The sequence below is a fragment of the Macaca fascicularis genome, chromosome 18 (assembly GCF_037993035.2).
Source record: "Macaca fascicularis isolate 582-1 chromosome 18, T2T-MFA8v1.1".
NCBI classification, from domain to species: Eukaryota; Metazoa; Chordata; class Mammalia; order Primates; family Cercopithecidae; genus Macaca; species Macaca fascicularis.
Window position 1 is genome coordinate 41,367,784 of NC_088392.1, and position 26,731 is coordinate 41,394,514.

At 46.6% G+C, this 26,731-nt stretch overlaps 1 protein-coding gene across 8 annotated transcripts in view; it reads left to right on the forward strand.

Annotated features, from left to right (window-relative positions):
• Positions 1-11,759: 11,759 nt before the first annotated feature.
• ZBTB7C (zinc finger and BTB domain containing 7C) overlaps positions 11,760-26,731 on the forward strand; it is a 383,033-nt gene continuing 368,061 nt past the window's right edge. For 6 of the 8 annotated variants that reach the window (XM_045378028.3, XM_045378031.3, XM_065533857.2 and 3 more), the window contains exon 1: positions 11,760-11,930. The gene's annotated coding sequence lies outside the window, so the exon portion shown is untranslated. Of the gene's footprint in view, positions 11,931-12,281; positions 12,801-26,731 lie in introns of those variants that run through there. The other 2 variants (XM_065533858.2, XM_074022339.1) reach the window with 1 other exon arrangement.

The following is a 26,731-nucleotide window of genomic DNA, read 5'->3' on the forward strand; positions in this document are numbered from 1 at the left end:
AGAGGTTTACCCAGAGTGGCCCTTTTGAAGAGTACCAGGTGGGAACAGCAAAAAAAAAGCAGGAAGACCAGCAAAATGAAGAAATGACAGCTCAGCCAACAGTCTTTAGTAAGAATGGTGGGTATGTAATATGTTTCAGAACGTTTTCTTTCTAATATATATATAATATGTATATATTTTAAGTTCTGATGTCTGAGGATTAAGTTTTAAATTTCTAGAAAATCTGCTTCCATGGTATAGCACACAAATGAGATGCTGTTACAGCTTTGGCAGCCCATGAATATGTTTAAAGCTCTAGACAGTTGTAGAGCTCAATACTTGGAGGGTATGGGTTGTGTATTCCATTGCTTTTGTATCACTGTTGATATTTGGCTAAAGCACATGTTAGAGTGTTGGTAAATTCTTGTTGAAGGGCTGTGGGTGGGTGGGAGAGGGATTTAAAGTCCAGTGAACCTGAGCTGGGGACTCCTGCTAGTTCTGCCTACATTTAAGGCTGGTTTTGTCTAGCAGCTCACATAAATATAAACTAGATATCAAAACATTAAGAAGTATGGTTTGCTTTGTGTTATTCCAAAAATTATCTATAATACATTATTTTCATTAAATATTTTACTCTAAAATACTATCGTTGAATGAATGAAATGGAGAGAGGAGAGAGAAGCTCTGTCAATGATTAGAGTCTCAGTTTATTCATCTGTTAAGTGTTTTAAACTGTATGGTACATTCTGACAAAATTCTATGATTTGATTAATATGTAGAAATTGAATTAAGATCATCACTGTTTGCTAAGAAGAAATCAGATACATTTATGTAACGTGGGAATCCATTGACTACCAGATATTAAACCAAATGAAGAGTGTTTAAAAAACAGAAGAGCAAATGACAACTGGAGAGTCAGAAGATGACACATTCATTCACTTAATCAGGAATTACTAAGTGCTTCTGGGTTCAACATTCTAGGTTCAGTGTAAGTTAGAGGAGAAGCTACCATTACTAACCTCAAGTTATTAATTTGGAGATACAAAAATAAACCTATAGAAAGACATTGTCAGACAATATGTCATCAGGAACGAGATTATAGGAGAGACTACAAGTGCCCAGAGAAGGAGTGGCCTTCCTGTGGGTAGGGCTCAGGGAGGCATGGCTGAAGGAAGTTGAGTTTGCATAATTCCTACTTGTCAATGGTCAGGCATCTGCCTCTCATGCTATGAGAAGGATTATGGAGTCACTTAATCAAACATTCATTCAGCAAAACATTTCCTGAGCACCTACTAAATGCCAGACACTATGCAAGGTACTGGAGATACAAAAATGAACAAATGGAATCCTGTCCCCAAATTACTTATATGGTGATTGGCAGTTGGGGCAGGGGGTAGTCGAGGTAACCAAGGGGAGTGCAGTGTGGTAGTCTGAGTAGGTAGCCACGCAGTACCTGGCTGTGACCCACTGCAGCTGCCTTTCCTACCAGGTGGTGGCAAGACTTCCTGCTGTGCTTGCATGTGGCCTCAGCTTTCTTCTTGAGACAGCCACCAGACAATCACTACCCATCAATCAGGCTTGGCACAGAAAAATAGAATGTATTTGCTTTCCAGGTAACAAGGGTTATAACAACACTACACACATTTGCTGTGGGAATTCAGAGTGCTTTCTCGTGGAGTTTGGTTGTGTTAGTCTCTTCTCACACTGCTAATAAAGGCACGCCCAAGACTGGGTAATTTATAAAAGAAAAAGGTTTAATAGACTCATAGTCACATCCTACATGGCAGCAGGCAAGAGAGAACATGTTGAGGGGAATTCCCCTTTATAAAACCATCAGATCTCATAGGACTTATTCACTATCAGGAGAACAGCATGGGGAAAAACCCACCCCCATGATTCAATTACCTCCCAGCAAGTCCCTCCCAAAACACATGGGGATTATTACAATTCAAGGTGAGATTTGGGTGGGGACACAGAGCCAAATCATATCATTGGGTAAGGAGTCACAGGTGGATGACCAATTAACTGGACCTAATTGATGGATAGATTTCTGTAGGTCAGAAACTTCCACGTCCCCTTTCACTTCCTGTGCTGTTGCTGCTTTACTTACAGCTTGGAGAGAAGGTCACAGTTCCTGGGAAACACAACTTCCTTTTGGTAACCATAGACTCAGCTCACGAGTTCCCAGATAGGGGCCCCAGGGGGAGTAACAGGCCCCTGGGAGGATAGGGCCTTCAGGTGTGGAAATGGAGATGGGCCAGCCTTTTGGAGGAAGTCCAGGTCATTGGCCCATCCTCTGGGTTTTCTTTGGCTGAAAGAAGAAGTTGCAGCCTCTTTGAGCGGCTGGTGCCAGGCAGGCCAGGCACATGAGCTCATGGTGTTCCATGAGTCCTGGCGCTAGAGACTGGGGTGGAAGGAGGTGGATGGCTGGGGTGGCTGCAATGGTTCCAGGTTTGTAGCACACAGGGCACCAGGCCAAAGAGACAGGAAATATTCTGGGCTTTCAGACATTGTGTCATATGATTGTTTATTTGGGAAGAGGAAGCCACCCATGGAGCACTGGTGCCCATCACCACTTCTTGAGAGAGAAATTCATCGGGAGCATGTGCCACCCTACTCACCCACACATGCCTATGGCACAGACACATATAGGAGCACATGTCCTCATCCCCTGCCCCACTGCCCCTCCACTCTTTGCACACAGATGAGGCAAGCTCATCATACTCCAAGAGGAGCAACATAGCTCCAGAGCCCTGCTCTCTACAACTCTGCCAGGTGCTGCAATGGGGACCTAGCTCCCCTATCACTCTTGGGCAAGTCACTGAGTTCCAGAACCTCAGTTTCTCCGTCTGTAAAATGAACCTTCCATACGAGGAACCAGATGGAGAAGAGCTGGAGGAACAGAATAACATCTGCAGCCACACGATGAGAAATTTCTGTCCTCCTAACAACAACTCGGGCATGAGAGTTAGTCACCCCAGGTTCCTTCCTTCCCCTCCATACTCAGTCGTTCTCTGAGGCCTGCTAACCCCCTCCTCCAGGTCTCTAGCAATCATCACCTCCTCTCTGGCCCCACTGCCACCATCCTGAGTCAGACTCAAGGTGCTTTCGCCTGAGCCACTGCAGTGGCCTTCTCACATCTCTCTGCCTCGTGCACCCAGCTCCCATCTGCTGTCAAGCTGCCAGTGGTGTCATCAGCGGAATGGTTGGCTCTGGTTGGATGCTTTCACTTCCCAAACCCCTCAGGTCTCCTCCTTTCCTACAGATTGAAACTCTAAATTTTCAAATTCCTCTTGGATCTGAACTCACCTACATTTCCAGTTGTATTTCCTATTTCCCTGCATGCTATCACCGCACTAGGTCACCATTTCTTGAACTAACTTTGCAAATCCTTACCTTTGTTCTATTTATTTATTCCAAGATGTGCTTTTGTTCAATATTCATCACATCTACATCACAATTCAGAAAAACAGAGCAAGTTCCTTACCTCAAGCAATACTCTACATAAATTACAGATTAATTCCAGATTTAAATGTGGAAAAACAGATGAAATCATAAATACGTTGGAAGAAAATGTAGGTGAGTATTAATATACTTAGGGTCGAGGTCTAATATGACACCAGTCATAGAGTGGGTGACATCTCCACCAAGCTTCAAGAGACGAATAACTTAACCAAGGGAAGTTTAAAATGCTTGTGCATCGAAAGGAATCTTAATAGAAATGCATGGAATAGGGTTTGGGAAGCAGTTAATAAATTGTGATAAGCAGTTATCTCTAGGAAGAAGAGGAAAATTTTTGTGTTTTATGGGTGTGAAAGGGAATTTAATTCTTCTTCTTCTTCTTTTTTTTCTTGCAACAGGAGTCTTCACTCTGTCGCCCAGGCTGGAGTGCAGTGGGACGATCTTGGCTCACGGAAACCTCTGCCTCTCAGGTTCAAGTGATTCTCCTGCTGCAGCCTCAGGAAAAGATGGGATTACAGGCACATGCCACTATGCCTGGCTAATTTTTGTGTTTTTAGTAGAGACAAGGTTTCACCATGCTGCCCAGGCTGGTCTCAAACTCCTGACCTCAGGTGATCTGCCCACCTCGGCTTCCCAAAGTGCTGGGATTACAGGTGTGAGCCACCACACCTGGCCAGAAGTTAATTCTCTTAACCTGAAATACTTATGTATTATTAGAAATTTATAGAGATGACACATTAGTTGTGTAATTTAGAATATTAGAGACATCAATAAGAACAAAACATAAAAGGTAATGGCAAAATGGTAAAAATAGTTGTAACATATGTGACAGTTATAGGGTTAATATCCTCACTATGTGAAGAGCTCTTACAAATAAGAAAAAAGAAGAACAACCCATTAGAAAATGGGCACAAGCCAGCAATTACAAAAAAAAAGAGAAATATTAATGGCCAGAAAGCTTATTAAAAATATCAGGATCATTAATGATTTTAAATTGTGAATTAAGACAACAAGTTTGTCAAAGACATCTGCCAACATTTGGCTGTCACCCATACCCTAAGTAGACTCTATGTCACTGGTCAGGCTGTCCTCTGGGGGTGGCAGTGGCTATTTCCTCTGATGACTTTTGAGACCACTGTTCCACAACACCTAGGAGTCTTTCTCTTCAATGTCCTCTTTTGCCTTCAGCTGATGTGGTGCTGGCGTGTTTTTCCAGGTCAGTCTTATACCATGCTGGACCAAGGATTGAGATTCCTTCTCACTCTACCCATGGTCTCCTGGCCCATCCTTCTCATTGAGTCTGTAGAAAGCAGGGTGTATTCGTTTCCTAGGGCTGCTACAACAAATCACTACCTACTTGGTGTCTAAACAGAACAAAGCTTTGTTCTCTCACAATCTTGGAGGCCAAAAGTTCAAATTCAAGGTGTCAGCAGGACCAATTCCTTCTGGAAGCTCTGAGTGAGAATCTGTTTCATGCTTTTGTTCCAGCTTCTGTTGGTTGCCAGCAATCCTTGGTGATCCTTGGTGTATATATGTATCACTCCAATAGCTGCCTCTGTCTTCACATGGCATGTCCCCTGTGTGTCTCTGTGTTTCCACATTTTCTTCTCCTTATAAGAATACCACTGTTTGGATGTAGGCATACCACCCCCATCCTGCATAACCTTATCTTAACTTGATACATCTATAAAGACCAGATATTTCCAAATAAGTTCATATTCACAGATTGCAGGTGGATATGAGTTTTGGGAAAACACTGTTCAACCCAGTACATAGGGGTCTTGGTCAAGATGAAAAGAGACCACATTCTGGAAATACAGTGATTATAACCTAAAGAGCTTAAGAGAAGACATAGGTAGAAGATATGTGGTTTTATATTATTCTACGTAATTCCAAATGATAAATTTAACATGAACAGAGGTTAAACTATTGGTAACCTCTTCCTGAATACTCTGGCTAAGACTTGCATTTGAAGTCCTCATCTGCAAAGCACAGTCACCTTTGAGAGTCATCAGAAGCCAGTATTCGTGGACTGCTGGATGTATGATGCAGCATCATGAGTAATTGGTAATTGGGAACTGCAGAGGCAAGGAAAACTATATTGTTTCAATACAAACAGGTTCTAAAGAGCCGTGACATTATGAATAATAAAAGTGTTACTACTTTTTCTCAAGGTAGGAGATAGGAAGTTACTGAAGAATAGTGCATTTGACAATACTAAACATGAAAAAAAAAAAAAAAAGGAAAAATGGGTTCTAAACTGGAACAGAATGAGAAAGTGCCTGGACATTATAAAGAATCTTTACTGGTTGGGCATGATGGCTCACACCTGTAATCCCAGCACTTCGGGAGGCTGAGGCGGGTGGATCACCTGAGGTCAGGAGTTTGAGACCAGCCTGGGCAACACGATGAAACTCCGTCTCTACTAAAAATACAAGAATTAGCTAGGCATGGTGGCACATGCCTGTAATCCCAGCTATTTGGGGGGCAGAGGCAGGAGAATTGCTTGAACACAGGAGGTGGAGGTTGCAGTGAGTCAAGATCGCACCATTGCACTCCAGCCTGGGAGACAGATTGAGACTCTATCTAAAAAAAAAAAAAAATTTACTACAAACTGGTGGTGTTGACATAAGTACATATGTAAATACATATATTCTACTCATTATTCTTAATCTTCACTGTTAAATCATGATACTTCACATGAGTCATGAATTTCATGACACATTTTAAAATCAAATTTTTATATAGGCAGGTACTCTGCAACAAATATTTGCCTGGTTCCCTGTACATCCTGAATAAAAGCAGCCCTCTTCTCCTTCCACACAACCTCTGAGTGTGGCCAGGCCTCTCTGCTGAAAGTTTAATCACATCCTCACCCTTGCACAGCTCTGACCAGGTGCTTGGCTGACCACGGGCAACCTCACTGGGTCCCTAGCTCAGTGATTCTCATTCCTTATTCTCACAGGAGGAGGGGAGAGAGGCAATTAGACAATATAAATTCAGGGGAAGGAAGATGAAGGCAAGGAACTAACACAATTGCAGTTTGTAGAAGTTGAGGTAATTAGCAAATTGTTTATCTGATCCTCATAGTTTTAGACTGAATTTTCTCCATCTCTGAGAATTGTCTTTGGAAGGAGTGTGTTGAAGTGTACACGTGTAGACACTTGGTTCAACAATTACTTGCTGAATATTTGGAAGAATACATAGGCATACCTATAACTCAGACTGCTGGGGCAGTCTTGAAGGGGGCTGGACTTACCTGTAGACCCAACCTTCCCTGGCTGGTTTAGCTGTTCAGCTACACTGGGTATGCCAATGGTCACCATTAACATTGGTGTTGGTGACCAGCCAACTTCCCCAGAGTGTTTATTTAGGTGGCTAGATGACTGAGGCTTGGGAAATGCAAGTTTGAAGGAGGAAGGAGCGGGATCCCAGGGAAGTCCTTTCCTGAGATTTGGGGTTGGTTCTCCTGTAGAGAGTCATGTCAAAAGGTAGATGAATTGCCTTTGAGGCAAGAAGGTGTCCTGAAAGCTGGGGAGCTAGGTTAGAAGCAGGGGTGTACCATCAAGTAATCCTGTATGGAGAGTTGAACCCCTGGTTGCTCTTCTCTGGAATATGAGGGAAGTCATATCTCATGCACAGCTTCAAGCTGTCCAGTGTTACATTCTAATTCCCTTGAGTTACTCCAAACTCTTTGTGAAATCTGTTATCTAGTAGAGCCTTTGTAGGCCCTGGTGTGGCAAACAAAATAACAGGTGTATAGAAGAGGCATAGCCTGTCCCCACCAACTTCTTCATGGGGGCTGTTGGGAATGCAGCATTTTCTCAAGGGAGATGGTAACTGGAGTCTGGGGTGAGGAGCCAAAGGGTGAGGTGGGTTATGGCTGAACTAGGGACAACAGGATCATGCTGGACACTGAGGAGGAACTTCAGGAGGAACAGAAAGTAGAACTCCTATATCCTTGGTATTTTCTAGGGGAAGCTCGCCCCTGGAAGGGAATGGTGGTTGTATGGTTGGATTACACATATACATTTTAAAAATAAAACAGTGATTAATGTTGGTTATAGCTGGTGAGTGATTACAAGTGAGTTTTGATTTTCCTATATTTTCTTCGGCCCTTTTAAAGAAAAAAGTACTCTGACACTTGTTAAAATGGTAGGGAAATGGTAGACTTTATTCAAGACTACTGCAATAGGAGTGTTGCAATCGGTCGGGGAGACTGGGCTCAACAAGGGGAAGTGGGGATTTATAGCCAAAGATCAGAGTAAGGGGGTCGATAGGTGGAAAATTACTAAGAGGAGATATTAAGGGTGGGTGCATTCTTGCTAGACTAACCTAACAGGATTCTTGCTAAAGGCAGGCTAGGGTGATCGGAGATCAAGGGTAAGGGGAGTTCTCACTAAACTGACTTTGAAGGATTCTTTCTACAACTGTACTCGGCTGGCTGATGAGAGGGCCAAAGGGTGAGAGCCCAGTGGAAATAAAGGCTCAAAGGAGCCTGCCTCAAGTGTGGTCAAGGAGAAAGTCTTTGTCATCCCATATGGGCTATAAATGTATGACCACTAAAATGAGAAACAAAAATTAGTAAAATAAAAAATACTCTCCCAAGAGATATGATAACTGAAGGCAATATACCATCCTGAATTGAATCCTGACTAGAATTTACTTACTTTTCATTTTTGCTATTAGCGAGACAGTTGGTGAAATCTAAATATAGTTCAGACTAGATAATAGTGTTGTATTGATGGTAAGATCTGGATTTTGATTATTATGTAAGAATGTTCTCATTGTTAAAAAACATTCACTGAAGAATTTATCAGTAAAGGAACATCATATCTTCAGCCTATGCTCAAACAGTTTAGAAAAAAAGAATATGTATACACAAAGAAACGGCAGGGTAAAACAAACATGGGCAAATGTTGGCATATGGAGATTCTGGGTGAAGGTATATGACAATTCTTTATATCATCTTTGTAACTTTTCTGTAAATCTGAAATTATTGCAAAATAAAAATTAAAAACAAACTAAGGAAAAATAAAAACAAATCATGCAAACTTAGGGACTGAGTTCAGCGCTACCTTTTCCCGGAAGGCACTTCACGCAGTCTGCCTTATGGTAAGGTAATACACACTATGATTTCCTTGAATTTCTCTTCCGCTCGGATTTACTAAAGGCCTCTTCCCTATTTCTCCTCTAGAGGCAGCATCACAGGGGAGGATGCTTGTGAACTTCTGAACTCACAAACCTGGATCCAAATGCTGCTCCTGTCACTACCCAGCGGTGGGAACATGGTCATCATCACCACTATTGATATCAGATTTTTCATCTGTACAATGGTTACAACAAAATATATTGCATACAATTGTCATGAGAAACATATAGCAATGCATACCATAAGTTCTGAACTAGAAAGAGCTCTGTAAATGTTAATTCCCCTTTTTTCTTGAATCAGTCTTTCAACATCCTCAGGAAATAGGTAAAACTTTGATCCCAATTCTCAGATAATTTCTTTAGAGTTTATCACCATAACTAATATTGACAATTTACAATGTACTGTACAGTGCTTCATACACAGTAACCCCTTAGTGAATATTCATGGGGCAACACTTGCCCTCACCTTTTCTCACCTGACCATTCCAGCATCTCTGTGGCGTAGAAAGGGGCCTACTATTATCTTCTTTTTTACAGGTTTGGAAATGGAGGCTCTAGAGAGTTGAATGACATGCTTTTTTTTTCTAGGATACGTGGCTGATAACTGGTAAAGTTTGGCAGTAAATTCTATTAAGTATTGCAAAGCAGTTTACCATTGCACTTACATCCAAACTAGTACATTGCAAATAAATCTTACATCACTCACTGGATCTCCATGCTTAATCTATTCCGTGAACTAAAGCTATGGAACATCTACTTTGAGCCAGAGAAGGAGGAGAAACTGAATTAGAGCCACATTTATATTAGAGTCTATTTACTGTTTACTAGACTCTTTACTCTTAGAGTCTAATTTACTGCCCACAGCTCTCTTTTCTCAAGCTAAATGCCCTTTTTATGGCTGTAGCTGCCCTCACGCCCAGAACTACATTTCTGTCTCCTGTGGGTGTCTGGGCATTTGCAGGGCTGGGATCCTCTAGGTGCTCTCTAAATGCATCCGCATGCTTGGCATGAGGCGCAGCCACACTTATGACTTAGAAGCTGGACCATATCAGCTGGGTCAGCAGCATTCCAAGTAACTGAAGACCCTTTAATGAAAGGACGCAAGACAGACAACTTAATTTAACAGAAAAAACAGACAAACCTAATTTGGGAGGGCAGTGGCTGCCAGAGCTGCTGAAAGCGAGATATATTATTTTGCCATTCTGGAAGCTTTAGCAACTTAGAAATCTAACATCCCGAGCCTGAATATACCTTAGTTTCCGCGATAGACTATCCTAGACTTACATATGCATTTGAATAGTTTGGATAAGATGGCTGTCCAAACTGTTCATTTAGTGACATTTACTTAGTAGGAAAAATCAGATCTCTTTGGCAAATTAAACGTGACATAATTGTACCCAAACCCTACGTTTCAGATCCCTCTATTCATATCTAGTTTTCCACTGTTGCATCCTATTCCAGAGCCCGTTTTCCCTTGTTTTCAACACTCCCAACGTACTATCTTGCAATGTGCGTTTATTACACGAATGAATGAAATGGTTTTAAAAAATCCCAATGAGTGATATTAGGAAGAGGCACCAAGGGTTCACAAATTTATTTTTGTGAATTCTGTAAAAAATGTCATCCAGTGTCTTCAGCATTAAAGGACATTACCCCATAGCAGCAGCCCCATTGCCTTTTTATTAATCAGTAGCCAGAATGGGGACTAGGCGGCCGGGATTCTCCATCTCGCCGCTCCTGGGCGCCAGGTGCGGCTCAGATAAGCGCAGCCGGGTAGGAGTTTAAGGACGGCAAACTTTCCCCCTTCTGAGGGAGGAGCCCGGGAGACGACCCGCTGACGTGCGAGGGTGCAGCCTCCGATGTAGTACCAGGGAGGGCGAGGGTTCCCATGTCTGTCTGGAGCGCAGAGGGGTGGACTGCAAAAAGGTAGGAGGCAAAGCCAGCTCGAGTTTGCCCCGGTCCGTAGCTGGAGGGAACATCTGCCCAAGTGTCGCCTCGCCCGAGAACGCTCATGCCCTCTCCAGGGCCAAGACCCCTCCTTCTACTCTCGCACAGGCCCTTCGTGGCTTCCAGCACCGCTGAGCGCTCGGGGTACCGGCGACATTCTCCAGCCAGGACGGACTTCGAGGGGGCGGGGCTCGGCAGGACGGGGCGGGGACAAGCCCTCCCCGGGCCCGCCCCTTGGCAGTGTTGCGCGGTGATTGGACGCTTCGGAAGGCCGCCTTCCGGGCCGTCCCGGGGAGTGACTGGCAGTCAGCGGTTGCTCCCTGGCGAGCCGGGTGCGGAGTGCGAAGCCCAAGGCCCAGAGGGGTGGGGACTTCGGGCCGCAGCGCCGCCAGGTGGGATTGCCCGCTGAGATTCGGCGCCCCGGAGCGCGGCAAGCTTAAGTTTTCTGGTGCCGGCGAGGCGTCTTGCTGCGCTCGCTGTAGTGCCGAGAGCATTTGGGAAACTAACTTCTCGCCCCCACTCCCTGCTCCCGACTTTCGGGTAGAAAAGCAGTTGCCGAGTTGTTTTATTTCCTCCCCCATCGGACTCTGTAAAAATAGCCGTGCGCCGGGGCGGCAGAGCCCATCTCTGCCGCACCGCTGCCCCGGGTCGGGTGTGGACCTAAAAATACCCCGCGGTCCCGACCCTGCGCTGGGGGTGCGGGCGGGTCCGGCCGGGCCGCAGAGGGCGTCTGGAGACCGGAGAAACGGCGGCCGCCTGGCCCCCTCGCCTCGGCCGGGGCTGTCCCTTTAAATCCTGGAGGAGGGAGAGAGAAAAAAGGAAAGAAAGAGAAAAGACGCGGAGCCCCGAGCGGCTGGTGGCGGTGTCCGGCCCCCTCACTCCGCCTCCGCGACGGGTCCTGACTCCCGCCCGCCTCCTCCGCCGGTCCCTGGCGCCCCCCGCCGCGCCGCCCACTCGCCACAGTTACTGTCAAAATAGAAATTAGCGGAGCCGGGCGGGGGCTGTGGCGCAGCAAGTGCATGTGCGGCGGGGCGGGGAGGGGGCGGACGCGAGCGACAGGAGACCGCAGACATCCGGGCCCTTTAGCCCTGTGCGCCCCCCGAGCCGGCGGCGCTGGCGCGGGGCGCGGGGCGCGGGGCTGACAGCCGCGGCGCGGGAGGCGGGGCGCGGGGAGGGCGGAGGCGCGGCGCGGGGAGGGAGGAGCTGCCCGCGCGCCCGCTGCTGCCGCTCCGCTCCATACCCGCCGGCGCAGCCCCGCCACGAGACTCTGACAGCGGCGCGGCCGGCGAGGCTCGGGCGCCCGGGGACCAGCGGACCCGGGCGGAGAAGGACGCCAGGACCGCGGCCCGGCGCCAAGTGCGGGAGGCGAGCGGGGCCGGCGGCGCGCGGAGGTGAGCGGCTTCGCGCGCCGGGCTCGGGCGCCGGCTGCCGGGTTCGCGGTCTCCCCAGCACCCCGGCAGCCGAGGCGGGTCGGGAGGTCGTGGGGCGCTGGGAGGGTGGCTCTGCCTGGGCCACGCCGGAAAGCTATCGCTGGGGTCGTTGCTAGGAGGCCGGCGGTCCGCGCGCCCCGGGGCGCAGGCGGGGGCAGGGGCGCCCTCCGCGCGGTGGGCAGGAGGCGGGGGGCTGCGGTGGCTATTCAGGGTCTCCGTGCGGCAGCCATGCAACAGAGGAGGCGGGAGAAGGGAGGGAGGGAAGGAGGGAGGGGAGAGCCAGCCGAGAGCGAGCCAGCGAGCGGGCGCCGCGCCTCCTGGCTGGCACCGCGGCCCGGAGCGAAGTGGCGCGCGGGGCTGGAAAGGAACTTGTGCGGGCGCGTGCGGCCCAGGACTCGGCGACGCCTCCGGGCCCGAGCGGGGCGGGCCCGTCGGCAGCCACAGGTGGTTTGTGCCAAAAGTTTTACCGCACTTCTGCCTGGAAGGCGCGGGAGCGTTTTGGTGAGTGACGTTTTCCTGGGACTTTGGCAGTCGCACTTTGCGCTGTCTTTTCTTGAAAATTGGAAAATGAGCTGGAAAAGCTGGGATCCCGCACCTCGCGATGAGATCTGAGCACCGAGTACGGTCCTTGTCCGAAGTCTCGCTCATGTGGGACTCAAAGATCCTTGCTGCTGTCAAATTGGGAAGCTGGGGAAAATGGGCGCACGCACACAGTTCCTCCAAGCCTCGGACAAGTGATGCTGAGCCCGACCCGGTACCTGTCGCCGCGCGGGGTAGTGCGAGGTCTGTTCCCAGCGACAGGCACAGGAACTGCGTGCGTCTTCGCTCAAGGTGTGCACGTCTCTTGTTCCGTTGAAAGCGAATTGTCTCTGGCCACTGTGCTGCTTTGTTTTTCCGGTTGCTTGTCTGGTTTTACTAGGATGAAGGCCAGGAGGAGCCAAAGAAAAGCGAAGCGGCAGCTCCCGTTATCTTTGCAATCTGCAAAACTGTGGAGTCTGGTACCCAACCTTCTGCAGCACGGGCACAAGGCCGAGGGGAGCTGGGGGTGGGTGGGGTGCGCTGCCTGTATGGGAAGCCTCGCCGGACCATGCGCAAGGCTAGAGCCGGAGTTTCTGGTGCTTCTAGGACAGAAAGAGGAGTGGGAGTGGTAAGGGAAGACCCCGTAAAGGAGGAAGATATACTATGCCCAGTCCTGGGAGGGAGGCTCCAAGAAGTCCGGTGGCTTGGCCCTGTTCCTCGTAGGCGGGGTTGAGGAATCCAGGGCAGCGAGGTAGAAACACCTCGGTAGGTCGTCCTGGGCTGAAAGAAATCATTATTCCCAGAGCGGGGCCAATACCCGGGTGTTGACTAGGTACAAAACTGCGTGAGAGGTGGAAACTCTCAGTCCTTCATTCTCCTTGGTCTGGGGTCTCCCGCTCCCTGCCCCCTGCCCCCACAAGTACATGAGCAAAAAGCATGCTCTTTGCTTTATAGAAGGTCACAGGATTTTGAAGTTGAAAGATACCCTAGAGATATTAGGAGCACTCATTTTACAGATGCGCAAACTCAGGCCCAAGGAAGGAAAGTGACCTGCTACAGTGGCTAGAGGCCCAGCGAGACTAGAAATGACATCAGCCTTCCAGGCAAGGGTGGAGAGACTTCCCTGGGCAAGGCCTGGTAGGGCTTGAGATCAGAAATGCCACCCCCACACCCCAAGCCTATCATGGCCTCTTTATCTGGTAGTTTCTAAATCCATGCTTGACAGCAAATGTGGTATATTTTCTGTCCCCTGTCCTTGGCTTAAAAAAAGCAGGACTGTCACTGCAAAGTCCAGTCTGACACTATCCCAACTTTTCCTGCTCCCTCATTATCCCAAATTCCTCAAGCTCCTTTTGTAACATAATGCAGCTTGATTAGCCAAGAAGAATTTGCAGCTTTTTTTCACTGAAGCACCCACTTTCCATAGGATGCCAGAACGCTGTTTTCCTAGTAATTAGATTTTACAGATATTTTTGAAAGGGAGCCCAATTTTGGATCAATTACACTTGGACACAAATGCTGTGCTGTTGTGGATACCAAATGAGAAAGATGAGCAATTATCTGGGGGTGCTGGAATAAATGTTGTTGTGAGTATTTGACACAATCATTAAACATCAATGAGTGGGTTTTCAGTAAATGTTTTTTACTCTGTATTTTATTGAGCAAACAAAGTGTCTAAATTAAAAAGAACTACGAGTTGGCCACTTTGATTTTAGCCACTTATTTTGTACCAGTGTATATGAGTGGGAAGGAATTGAATGATAAACAGAGTGATTGTTATGTGAACGTTTTCCTCCCAAACCATGATACTCTAGGGCGATGCTAGATTTCAGTCTATAATGTCATATACACTCCAGTAGAATTTTATTAAAATAAGCTGGACGCAATATGTGTCAATCTGTGTTAGTCAGAAGTGACTTGCAAGAGAGAATGTTTTGTAAGTTTGATTGCTTTCAAGGACACAGAGTATCAAGAATTCAAGGCTAGTGCAGAGTTGCTGGGTATAATTCTTCTGCTCTCATGAACAGATAAAAATCAGTGTCCCCTACTCCACATCTCCTGTGTTTAGCGGTCCTACAGAAGAAATCAAGATCTGATATGCTGATGATAATACGGTGTTACGATGCCTTTCACTTTTATTGCATGCTAATCTCATCAGCATTCCCACGAGATAGATAGTTCAGCTATTTGTTCAAATTACAGAGGGAGAAACTGAGGCAGAGAGACAGGGAAAGTATTATTCCTATAACTTTTCCCACTGCATTAACATTCTCAGCACGCAGCTTGGGCTTCCTGGGCTGACCAGGTATAAGAGACCCCCTAGTAATATTACCAGCCCCTCACCCGTCTCCAGCAGGGTCGGTGTGAAGGGGGTATGAAGGAGTGGTGGGGTTGTAGTTACAGTTCACTGGGGGCTGTCACCAGGGCATTTTTGTTCCCTGCCCCCCCCCCCGAGGGTGGGCAGTTGTCCTCCCTCTCATAGCAGGCTGTGGGAACTTGGGCGCGGAAGGACCAGCTGGCTGAGGCTGGGGCGGGGGTGTGGGATCTGTGCCTGTGTAGGGCTGAAGGAGTCCAGGCTATTTATAACCCCTCCTCCCCTCCTGGGAAGAAGAGATTCAAGGGTCTGGAACCATCCACAGCACTGACTTCTCCCCAGGATGGCTGTGTCCCACTGGAAGAAAACCTGTCAACTAACCACACGGAGGGTACTGGAGTGAACCCTGGCCTGTGTGCAGCATCCTGCATGGCTTCTTGGAGTGCCAGCTGCCTTGGGGGAATTTAGGACACAGGGATTTTCCACACTTGATCTTATCCAAAAGGCTAAGAAACGATGGGTTACAAGGATTTTCTAGAGCCACTGTGTGTACTTTTTGTCAGATGCGACTCTCCCATTTGCACAAAGTGAGGTACACCCCAGAAATCTCACAGAACAGCTGTCAACAACTCATTAATGTTAGGATAGTTGGTTTTTCGAAATAATGACAACAATGATTCTTATGCAGGAGATTTTGAAAGTGGCAAATTAGATGTGGTTCCCTCTGACTCCAAGCTGAGTCATTTCTGTGTGGGGCTGGTCAAGGAGGTTTCAGGCATGCATTCAGAGCTCTTTGCTTCCTCCCCTGACTCTGCCCCAAAGAGGTCCCCGATGGTCCCTCACCCACCCACTCCTCAAACCAACACCAAAGTCCTCCCTCCTTTGTCTGGAATAAATAGTACCTGCCATGCCATCAGTTACAACTTCATTCCTGAGGCCGAACAGATTTTTTCCCTGGTTGGTGGAGGGAGGAATGGGGGTGGGGTAGGGTGGAGGAAGCTGGCAAGGCACTGAGCTTGTCTTTCTGTTTAACCCTTTGGTGTGAATTGATTCGCCCATCAGAACTGTCTTAGGGGCTCACAGCAGGTTTTACCAGGGGGAGACTTCAGTAGGATGCTGTGGATAGAGAGGTCGGGGCTGGACAGCTGTGGCTGTGCGTGGCACCTGGCCAGCTTTTCACAGGCCTCACATGCCGGAGCTTTTGAGGGCAGGGCTGGCATGTTGCTCATCTTCATGTCCTCAGCATCAGCAAGGGCTGGACATGGAAAACGTTTGCTGAATGAATGCTGTGGGCTGGGCATGGGTGGATGGGTGGACAGCAGTTGAATTTGCATCTTATTTGCTTTACTCCGTGGCACTGTGAAGGGGGGTGTTGGGAAGGCAAAGTCATAGAAGTAGATAAGAATAGATGGGGTTCCCATAGGCATTGTGAGAACCCTGGGTCCAAGCTGATTGGCCCCTCCATACCTCTAACCCCAATGGATATTGGGAGCATCCATTCATCAATTCAACAGGTAGTGATGAAGTCCTTCTCTGTAGGCTGTTATGGCACAATCCATTGTCACAGAGCAGGCAAAGTGAGTTTCCTTCAGTAAGGCAGACCAGGCCACTCCCTTGTGTAACCAACTGTGGGCATGCGTGATCTGGTCCCTGCCTGTGTCTCTGACTTCCCCTTCACTCCCTGTGCCCACCCTTCCGCCTCCTTTTTGTTTCTTAAACACATTGAGCTCATGTGTTTCTGGCTTGCCTGTTCTCTTTGTCTGGAATGTTCTTCCTTCAGATCTTCCCATAACTGGCTTCTCACTGACACATCACCTGGACTATATTCTTTTTTTTTTTTTTGAGACAGAGTCTCTCGCTCTTGTCACCCAGGCTGATGTGCAGCAGCGCGATCTCGGCTCACTGCAACCACTGCCTCCTGGGTTCAAGCAGTTCTCCTGCCTCAGCTTCCTGAGTAGCTGGAATTACAGGTGGCCCCCACCACGGCTGGTTAATTTTTGTACTTTTAGTAGAGATGGGGTTTTACCGTGTTGGTCAGTCTGGTCTCAAACTCCTGACCTCAGGTGATCTGCCCACCTCGGCCTCCCAAAGTGCTGGGATTACAGGCATCAGCCACTGCGCCTCGCCAATCTTTTTTTTTTTTTTTCTTTTTTAAAGGCTTAACATTATTTTTTATTTGACAGTGCTTCCCATATAATTTAACATACCAAATAGTCCTGTTTATTATCTTTCTTTTGGATGCTTCAAGGGCCCTTTCTATTTTAATTTTTTTATTTCATAGGTTTTTGGGGAACAGGTATTTGGTTCATGAATAAGTTCTTTAGTGGTGCCTACTGAGATTTTGGTGCACCCATCACCTGAGCAGTGTACACTGTACCCAATGTGCAGTCTTTTATTGGATGTAATCTTGATTCTCCTTTTGTTTCTTGTCTGTCTTCCCCCACCAGAGTGTAAGTTCCCTGAGGACAGGGACCTTGTCTGTTTTGCAATCTGTTGTCTCCTCCTGGGCTATAACTAGGCATATTCATTTACCAGCTATGTTCTCAGACAGCAGAACAGTGCCTAGCACACAGCAGTGTCTGAGTACATAGTTGGTAAATGAATATGTCAGTTAGTGCTGTTGGGGTATATGATGTTGAGTCAGCCCAAGGCCCTGCCTTCTGGATCTCTTCAGCCTAGAGGCAGAAATGAAGTTTGTTCGTATATACTCTCATGTAGGCAGGGAGGGAAGGTAACATTCAAGAGGTATAGCCCAGGAGGGCCATTGTCGAGAGATGTTAGCCCTGATTTGACAAGGGTGGTTGGCTTAGTTAGATGGAGTCTTCTTTCAGATGTTCTGTTGGGAGTCTGGAAGCTCTGGCAGCTGACTCACCTCCGGGACTGGAGTTCCTCTAGCTTGACTGGCTACCACCTCTCTGTTTATTTACTTCTTTGGTGGGCAAGAGCTCCAAGCATAATGCCATCCTTGGAGAGTCAGGAATGTTGTGTTTTTCCACCCGCTTCATCATTGGCAGCCTCCTCAGAACAGCTGTGGACAGCTGTCTGCCAGCGTGGATGCAGGGAGGGTTTCTCTTCGGGGCCAGGGGCACACTCAGCCCTGCAGGAGCAGGGAATTCATTGGTGGTTCACACCCTACTGATTTCCAAACCCCACTGAACTTGTGCCTGTAAAAACAGATTCATGAGGAAATTAAAAAACTATTAGCATTCAGTTTACTGCTTATTTTCTGATTATGAAAGCAGTAAGACTCATAATAGAAAATTTGAAAAATATGGAAAAGAATAAAATCAAAACAAAAACCTTCTACAACACCCACATTTTGGTGTATTTCCTTCCAGTCTTTTTTTTTTTTCTGGAACCACCAACACACACACATATACACATAAGCACACACATAAAGCATAATTGGGAAAAACACTGTTTTCCAAAACTGTTAAAATCCATGCCATCTTTTACCAAACAGAAAACTTCCTTTCTCTTGAGAGCCTGATACTCACATTGATACTCACACTGATACTTAGAAGAAAATGTCAAGTCTCTTCACTAAAGATTTTAGCAGGCTTTGCTTCTGTACTTTGCATAAGGAAAACAGTTGTCCTTCCCGCTTTCCAACACATTGTGGATGTGCTTAGAAACATGCCTCTCATGCTCACCTGTCTCCATCAGTGTGTTAAGGAGTGTGGGTATATGATGTTGCAAGTTATCCCCTTACTGAGCATTTGATCACATTACTAAGTCATTGTGTTCCTTAGAAACGCACTTGTAATGGATGTGTAGTATTCCTTAAAGTAATGTACCATACCTTATTTAACCATGACAAGAAGAGAATCAATCCCCATTAACTAATCTTTTTTTTTTTTTTTTTTTTTACCTAAAAATAAGAGAGCAGGAGGAACTCAAGAAATATGAACCTGCATCATTGGATTCGTGTGTTTAGGGCATCACTGTTTGGGGGATGTCTTCACTCCTGCAGGAGCCCGAGGACTTTGTTTCCTGCATTGCTCTGTTCCCAGGGCCTAGAGGAGTGTCTGGCACATAGTAGGACTCAGGAACTACTTTGCTCAATGAATAAAATATAGAATTCTTCCTGTGGGAGATGAGACCCTTGTTAAGTTCACAGAGGTCAAGACTTCTTTTGAAGTGTGTGTTCTGGGGCCTTGGGGGCTTGAAGGGTGGAAGCATCATTGCATCCTGAGAACAAGAGCATGAATTGGCACGATGGGATGGTCGACTGTGAAAGGGTTCTCTGACTTAAGAATTTTGATGGGTTTTTGGAGGAGGTGAGGCTTAGATGAAATCTTGATTTAGGGGGGTAGGAGCACTTAACTCCTTGGAGACAGAAACAGGAGGGACCCAAGCGGGAGGGTGGCATGGGTGGAGCCTCACAGAGTCAAGACTGGGACCAGGTGGTGCACCCTAAGCCAGGGAATGGCAAGAGATGGGGACTCTTCAAACTGGAACCTCCTCAGGGCCCAGAACCTAGTCCCAGGGGAGGATGGGTCCTTGGGGGTTCTGAGGCCCTGACCTGCCTCCAGGAAGGTACCATCCCCATACTGCAGATGGGAAACTGAGGCTCTAGAAGTTAAGGAATGATGAGGAGCATAGGTTTTGGGATTGATGAGACCTAAGCCCCATAGCTTGGTGGCTTTCCTGCATCACTTTGGGCACATCACATAAGCTCTCTGAGCATCGATTTCCTCACCTATGCACTGGTGAGAATACCAATTTGATAGGGTAGCTGGGAGAATGAGATAATACATACAGAGCACTTAAAATAGCTCTCAACGAAGAGTGAGGGGAGCCACTGTTACTTATGTTTTGTAAATTTCTATTCCTAACATGAAGGGAGAGATGAGAAAAGACAGGATCGATGCCAAAAAATGAAAAACAGTTAAGGCTTTGTTGTCTTGCTTCTCTCCCCAAGCGACTACCCTATCTCAGGGAATAAAATCCCAGCCTACAGGAATTCGGACTCTTGGGTGTCATGAGCTCACATGCAGGTAGAATTAGCACTACTTGAGGGGTGCTAGGATCCCTCCCTCCTTCCCTACCTCGAACGGAAGGAGAGATGCGCTTATTAAAATTATGCTGTGGCTTCAGGAGCTGAATCCAGGTGTCACTGCTGGGGGCATACTCCTTACTCAATTAGCACCTGGGCATGGATTGGTCTTTGTAGTGGATAATGTCTGGCCACGCAAAGATGGAGCACGGGCCAGGTCAGTTCTGCTGACTGGGAGCTGGCTGAGTAAGTAACATATGACCTGGAGCAGCACAGCCTAATAGAAATATAGCAAGAGTTATCTATGTAACTTTAAGTTTCCTAGTAGCCACCTTTTTAAAAAGTAGAAAGAAGTAGGTAAAATTAACTTTAATCATGTATTTTATTTAACCCAATATATCCAAGATATTATCATTTCAGTATCTAAGCTAGTCATACTTCAAGTGCTTAGTAGCCCCACAGGGCTAGTGGCTGCCTACCAGACAATGCAGTGAGCCCAGGACACAGGTTGTGGGGGCCACCCTAGGGGAGGCTGTGGCTACAGGGGTACTCTGCATTGGAAGGGGGAGCAGCGGGGCCTCTAGACGGGGACACACTCTTTTATGGGCCTCAGTTTCCCCATTTGTAGCATGAGACTATCTTTGAGAGCCATTTCAGCTCTGGTGTTCTTTAATTCCTGAAAGAAAGACATAGAAAGCAATTTTAGTCCCTTCCCAAGTTTGAGGAGGGTGGCGGTAGAACTTGGAAAGAGAGTGTGGGAAACAGAGAGGACTGCTGGCCCTGTGTTTGAAAGGATGTCCTTATGAAGTTCTGTCTGGACCATCTCTACGGTTAGGTCTCTCTGAGAATCCACAGTGTTCAGCCGTCGCCATGAGTTGCCTTTTTTAAAACAGTGCCTTTTGGAGATGGGGCAGGGACATTAATTGTTACTATTGAAAGGTGACATGTTTTGATTGTTTCAATTCTGAAGCTTCCTCTGGTTGGTGGGTCATCCCAGATGGCTTTGAATGGCAGCCATAAAAGAGGGGAGGGGCCCCACAGGAAATATTAGAACAAAAAAGGACATTTTTCAGCTCTGTCATAAATGGGCACTTGGCCTGTCAAGAGAGGATGTGGGAAGAGGGAGGAAAAAGCAGCAGGTGTGTTTGGGGGAAAGGGTGTGTCCCCAAATGTATTTTAAGCTGCTGAAGTCAGCAGCACTGGTGTCATTGCACTCTGGTGAGTGGGGATTTGGGGTTTTAATCTCCGCACCAGCAACTTCTGGAGGGAAGAAAGCTTTCTCTCCTTTTATGGAGGGTCTCCTCTTTTTAAAATGAGATTGTCACTAAGTAACTGGCTTGTGTCTACCTGACGACCCCAACTCCCAGACAGGAAACAGGCTTGCCTGCTCTAAGAGCTGCTTCAGACGAGGCCAAGGGAGGCTGCCCTGCTCTCAGGTCCTTCCAGAAGGCAGCTGAGGAGCCGAGGGCCAGAACCTGCTGCCACCCACCTCCCCGCCACCCCACCGGCCAGTCCTCCTGCAGCCACGGTGCCTCCTCAGTGTTTCTCCTGCAGTTAACAGATGACGCAACAGGCTGCCTTGAACTGTTTTTAAATGAGGATTTCTCTTTTATGTTTTCCTAAAGCAGCTTTTTTATTACTTTTCCACACATTGTTTGCTTTGATTTTTTAATTTAATTTTTCCGAATAGGTCAACACTTCCATGGTTTAAAATTCAAAAGGTACAAAAGGGGTTTTAAAGTGAAACATCTTTTTCTCACTGCTGTTAGTTTCCTTACCCTGAGGCAACCACTATTAATGGTTTCTTCAGTTTAAATACATTGTATGCAATACAAAACATATGTATGTATGTGTGCATCTATGGGCACGGTATGTTTTAAAAATTTCTTTTTTTTAAAAAATTTTGTTTAGATGACTTTAAGTACAAGATGCTTTCTGCATTTTCTTTTTTTTTTTTTATTTTAAATTTCTTTACTGAAATGGAAGCTTATCTCATGCATTGAATCTCACTTTGCACTTAACGTCTTGGAGATATCTGACTGTCCGGCAATTATACCTTGACTTATTTCACCAGCCCACCTACATTGATATTTCAGTTGTTTCCAGTCTTTTGCTGATACAATACCCAGTGATTTTTGTATGAAAGCGATCCTTGATTTTTCTGAATACAGGAAAATTTATAGCATTCTAAGAATAATTTCACCGACTTGTTGTTCACAAGACACTTCAAAGGATGAAATTGCTTAATTGTTTAAGGATTAAGATAGAATAAATAATTTTTGGTTGAACTTCTTAGAAAATGAATCATGCACTCAACACTGATTCATGAAACCAGTGTTTCCTGAGCTCCCACTATGCGCTGGATGCTGGGCCAGGCAACGGTGGGGGTGAGGGAACAAAGAGAAGGGTGTGAGGGATGGTGCTAACATCGTGGGGGTGGGGAAGCAGTGGGGTCTGAGATAAGCCAGTGACTTTGATGGGAGAAGAGAACAGACGCAGCTTCATGCTGGAAAAAGGAGGTTAAGGCAGCATCGGGCATAGCCTTGATGAAGGCAAATAGAAGCCACAGAGGTCGTGTTGGGCCCTTTGACTTGGGGTGAGGTGCAGGGTATCAGGGAGGGAGCCCTGGGCTAATCTTTTCTTTGGGAGCTTAGGCTTTCCTGACCCCAGCTTGTGGCACCGTGTCCTTGGTCTCCCTCAGCTACCTCAAGGTCACTGCCCATCTGCAAGGTTCTCCAAAGGGCAGCGTCTTCTGACCTTGAGGGCCTTTGAAATCCCTCTGGCTTCAGAGTCTGGTGAGCAAAGCTCTTTCTCTCAGGCCAATCGCTTCGCAGCAAACAGGCAGCAATGGCCAAGCAGCCCTGTGGACAGAGGGGGCTGTGGACACTGGGGAGAAATCATCCTTGCTGTGTGGAAGAAGGCACGCTTTGCCTACCTGACCTGCAGATCCCAGGACTTGTCCCTGTGTGTACACAGCTCGATGTTCCCCTTCTGAGTTGAGGGAGCTATGCTTCCAATGAATGCTGTCCCTAATTCCGGCAGTCTGCCCTTTTGGGGACTTGGGATGCTTTTGGAAACAGATCGCGGGGTGAGAGTGTAGACCTCCATCAGCAGGCTTGAAAGCAACAAGCTAAAGTCACTCAATAGTTGTGGATTGGCCCTCGAAACACCCGGTCATGCAGAAGCTTTGCTGCTTTTGTGTATGTGCAGGTAATGAAGCTGTGATCCCACAGGGAATATAAGGAGCATTAGGATTCTGATGGAGTCTTTAGTCCTGGGTGAGGTTCTGCAGGGGATCAGGAGAAGCCCAAGACATGGTCTTGCCTTCAAGGATGCAAAAATTTGTTTATGAAAATATATGCAAGATGTATAAGCTTATGCCGAAGAGCTAAATGACATAGTGTAGCTTGTAAGATTTTAAAGAAAAGGGACCTAGAGTCTGTGTGCTTAGAGTTGGCAAGTTGTGAGACTTGCGATGAACTTGGCGAAGGGAGCTGGTAGGAGGATGAGAACTGACATTGCTGAGCAGCCACAACAGGCACTTCTTATGTGTGACGTAGCCGCTCATTCTCACAGCAACTTTCAATGTAATGTTATTATTCCAAATGAGCAGATGATGAACTGAGGCTTGGAATGTTTAGGTTAACTTGCTTGAGGTGATACGGCTATCTGAAAGTGGAAGAGCTCTGATTCCAGAGCCCAAATTCTCTCCACTGCACCTAAATTGACCCTGAAGTCCCTAGAGGGTATTCAGGTGGGGAACCGCCTGTACAAAGGAATGGTAGTGGGACCAACATGATGGGGGCCAAGCTCAGTGAAGAAGTCTGTAGGTGTGTGTAGGAAGCAGGAGGAAATACATTTGGTTAAGGGGGTTAGGCATGGGGAAGTAATTGCGGCAAATCTTAACTCCCAAGCTGGTTCCCCGCTCTGTGCAGTTCACATCTGGCTTTCTGCCTAGTTTAGCTCAGTATGCTTCGGGAAATGGCATAATTTCCATTTTAGCCTTGAACAATGAGAATTTAGGAAGAGATTATCCACTTGATACCAAGTACTAAAACCATTTATTTTAGTCCGGCACCAAACTGGAATTATTTTTATTCATTTACCAATACCTCTTAGGGCATTTTAGGAAATTGCTTTTGGAGCCACGTAAAGCACTGTTGTAAAAATGCAACTACCAGCACCAAGAAATATCGGATCACTAAATTCAGGTGATAAGACATCCCAGAGGTAGGCGTCCACCCATGCTTTATAATTCTGTAGATGGATACTTCTGTATTTCAACTTCTATGAGAGCCATGTGACTTGCTGACAACCACCACTGTGGCTCGTGGTTCAGCATAAGAATTCCTCTTGCATTATATCCACTCTCTGTGATGTGGGCCAAGTAATATGTATTGTTAGGGGTGATGAGTGGACAGGAACAGAGGGAAGGATTTGAAGGCTAACGGATCTTGTGTAATGATTAGGCTGTGAAATGTGGCAAGGAGATTCAGGGACCTCATTCAAAGGCTCATGTTTGCATATGCTTCCTTCAGTGGATTTATCATCCATCTTTGTAATCTCAAGGTTTCTCTGTCCTAGTACTAGCTTACAAATAAATACAAACCATTTAAACAAAAAAGCCCTCCTATTTTTCTGACTGTCTTTAGCCCTTGGGAACCTGTGCCTTGAGGAAGTATGAGTAGGTGGTAGACCCAGAGCTCACCTGATGAAATTTTGTTCATGTCAGGCTTCTTGTCTTGGCTCTTGCAGAGTATTTATTGAAAGCTCCCTGAAGGCAGAGAAAATGCTTCTGATTTCTCATGTAGCTCTGATGTTACATGTGCTTGTGCCCATTTTGCAAATCATCTCCTAATCTGGATAATTTCCAAGAACTCAGAAATCTTGCTCATAATCTGGGTAGTACAATGACAAAGCAGAGGGCAACATCCTAGTTATTGTCCTTGCCTGCCATTGGAAAGTAGGTGTGTCCTTGCCTCTGTCTATGCCTGGAATCCCTGGATGTTTTTCCTTTTTTTTTTTTTTTTTTTGAGACGGAGTCTCACTCTGCCGCCCAGGCTGGAGTGCAGTGGCGGGATCTCAGCTCACTGCAAGCTCCGCCTCCCGGGTTCACGCCATTCTCCTGCCTCAGCCTCCCGAGTAGCTGGGACTACAGGCACCCACCATGTCGCCCGGCTAGTTTTTTGTATTTTTTAGTAGAGACGGGGTTTCACCGTGTTAGCGAGGATGGTCTTGATCTCCTGACCTTGTGATCCGCCCATCTCGGCCTCCCACAGTGCTGGGATTACAGGCTTGAGCCACCGTGCCCGGCCATCCCTGGATGTTTTTCTAAACTGCTTTGGAAGTGGGGTAGGGATGGAGAGAAAGGTTGTAAAAGTGAATTATTTGATAAAATAATATTTCTGCTTACTTTACAGAAAGCTAAATCATCCTGTATTCTAACCCCATTGCTTTGCTGGAATTTTTCGTGACAGATTCTGATGCACCAGATTCTGCCACCTCCCTGAGAGTCACCTATTTGCAGAAGTCATTATAAGCCATTGTTTAACTAAAGGCTTTTTTCTTTTCCTTCCTTGTAATTTTTAAGACCCTGCATCTGTATAGACCTGACTCAGCAGCTTTCTAGTTTGGGAATTTTTTGCCTCTTCTCAGATTCTGGATTGTACTTCCCTAATGTCCTGTTCTTCGTTCAGAAATGGCTAAGACTAGCCCAGGCTTTGGCTCCAGGTGGGAAGTAGTCTCACCACAAAAGGACACATTTTTGTATGAAGACTCTGTCCCCAGTCCCTGAGTACCTGATGACTGAGCTCTTCTTCCTGCCTGCTTCATGGGCAGACTAACATTTTTACCAAAGTAAATGGTTACATTCCTCGGGAAAGTAGCCATTTGTCAGGGTGGTAAAGCATTGGCGTAGAACACAAGTGCACACATATACCTTCATACACATCACCCCTAACCCCTCTGACACACGCACACACACACACACACACATTTGAACAGAACACACATGCATACATCCACATTCATATACATCATCCCCAACCCCTCTGACACGTACACACACACGAATAGAACACACGTGCATACATCCACATTCATACACATTATCCCCAACCCCTCGGACACACACACACAGATACATTTGAATAGAACGCGTGCCTACATCCACATTCATACACATCATCCCCAATCCCTCTGACACATACACACACATGAATAGAACACACGTGCATACATCCACACTCATACACATTATCCCCAACCCCTCTGACACACACACACACACACAAATAGAACACACGTGCACACATCTACATTCATACACATCACTCTCAACCCCTCGGACACACACACACTCGAATAGGACACACACACACTCGAATAGAACACACGTGCATACATCCACATTCATACACATCACCCCCAATCCCTCTGATACACACACACATACACACACATTCTCTCTCTTTCTGTCTCTCTCTCCCTCTCTCCCTCCCTGCCTCTCTTTCTCTCCTTAAACGAGATCATGGATGAAAAGCACCCAGCACAATGACTGGCACAGAGGCCCAAACTCAGTAAACATTATCGACTATCACTAATATTATAATGACCATGCGCAGGAGGAAAATATAGCCCCGAGACCCTTTGTTGTCATACTGGAGAATCAGCAGGCACTCTTCCTTAGCTTAGTGACCCTTCCTGATGCTTTTTAATACTCCATCCTTCACACACACACAGCACATTAAGAGTCAGTTCATTCTTGGGATGTGTGCAAAATTCCAATTCTTGTCAGGAGAATTTATGTGTGGTTTTAGAGGGGATAATCGACCAGTTAGTATGTGCGCGCTGATTTTATACACATACGCGTCGCTGTTTACAGCACACATTATAACATCTTCAGTCTCTGCCAAGAATGTGTATTTCTTA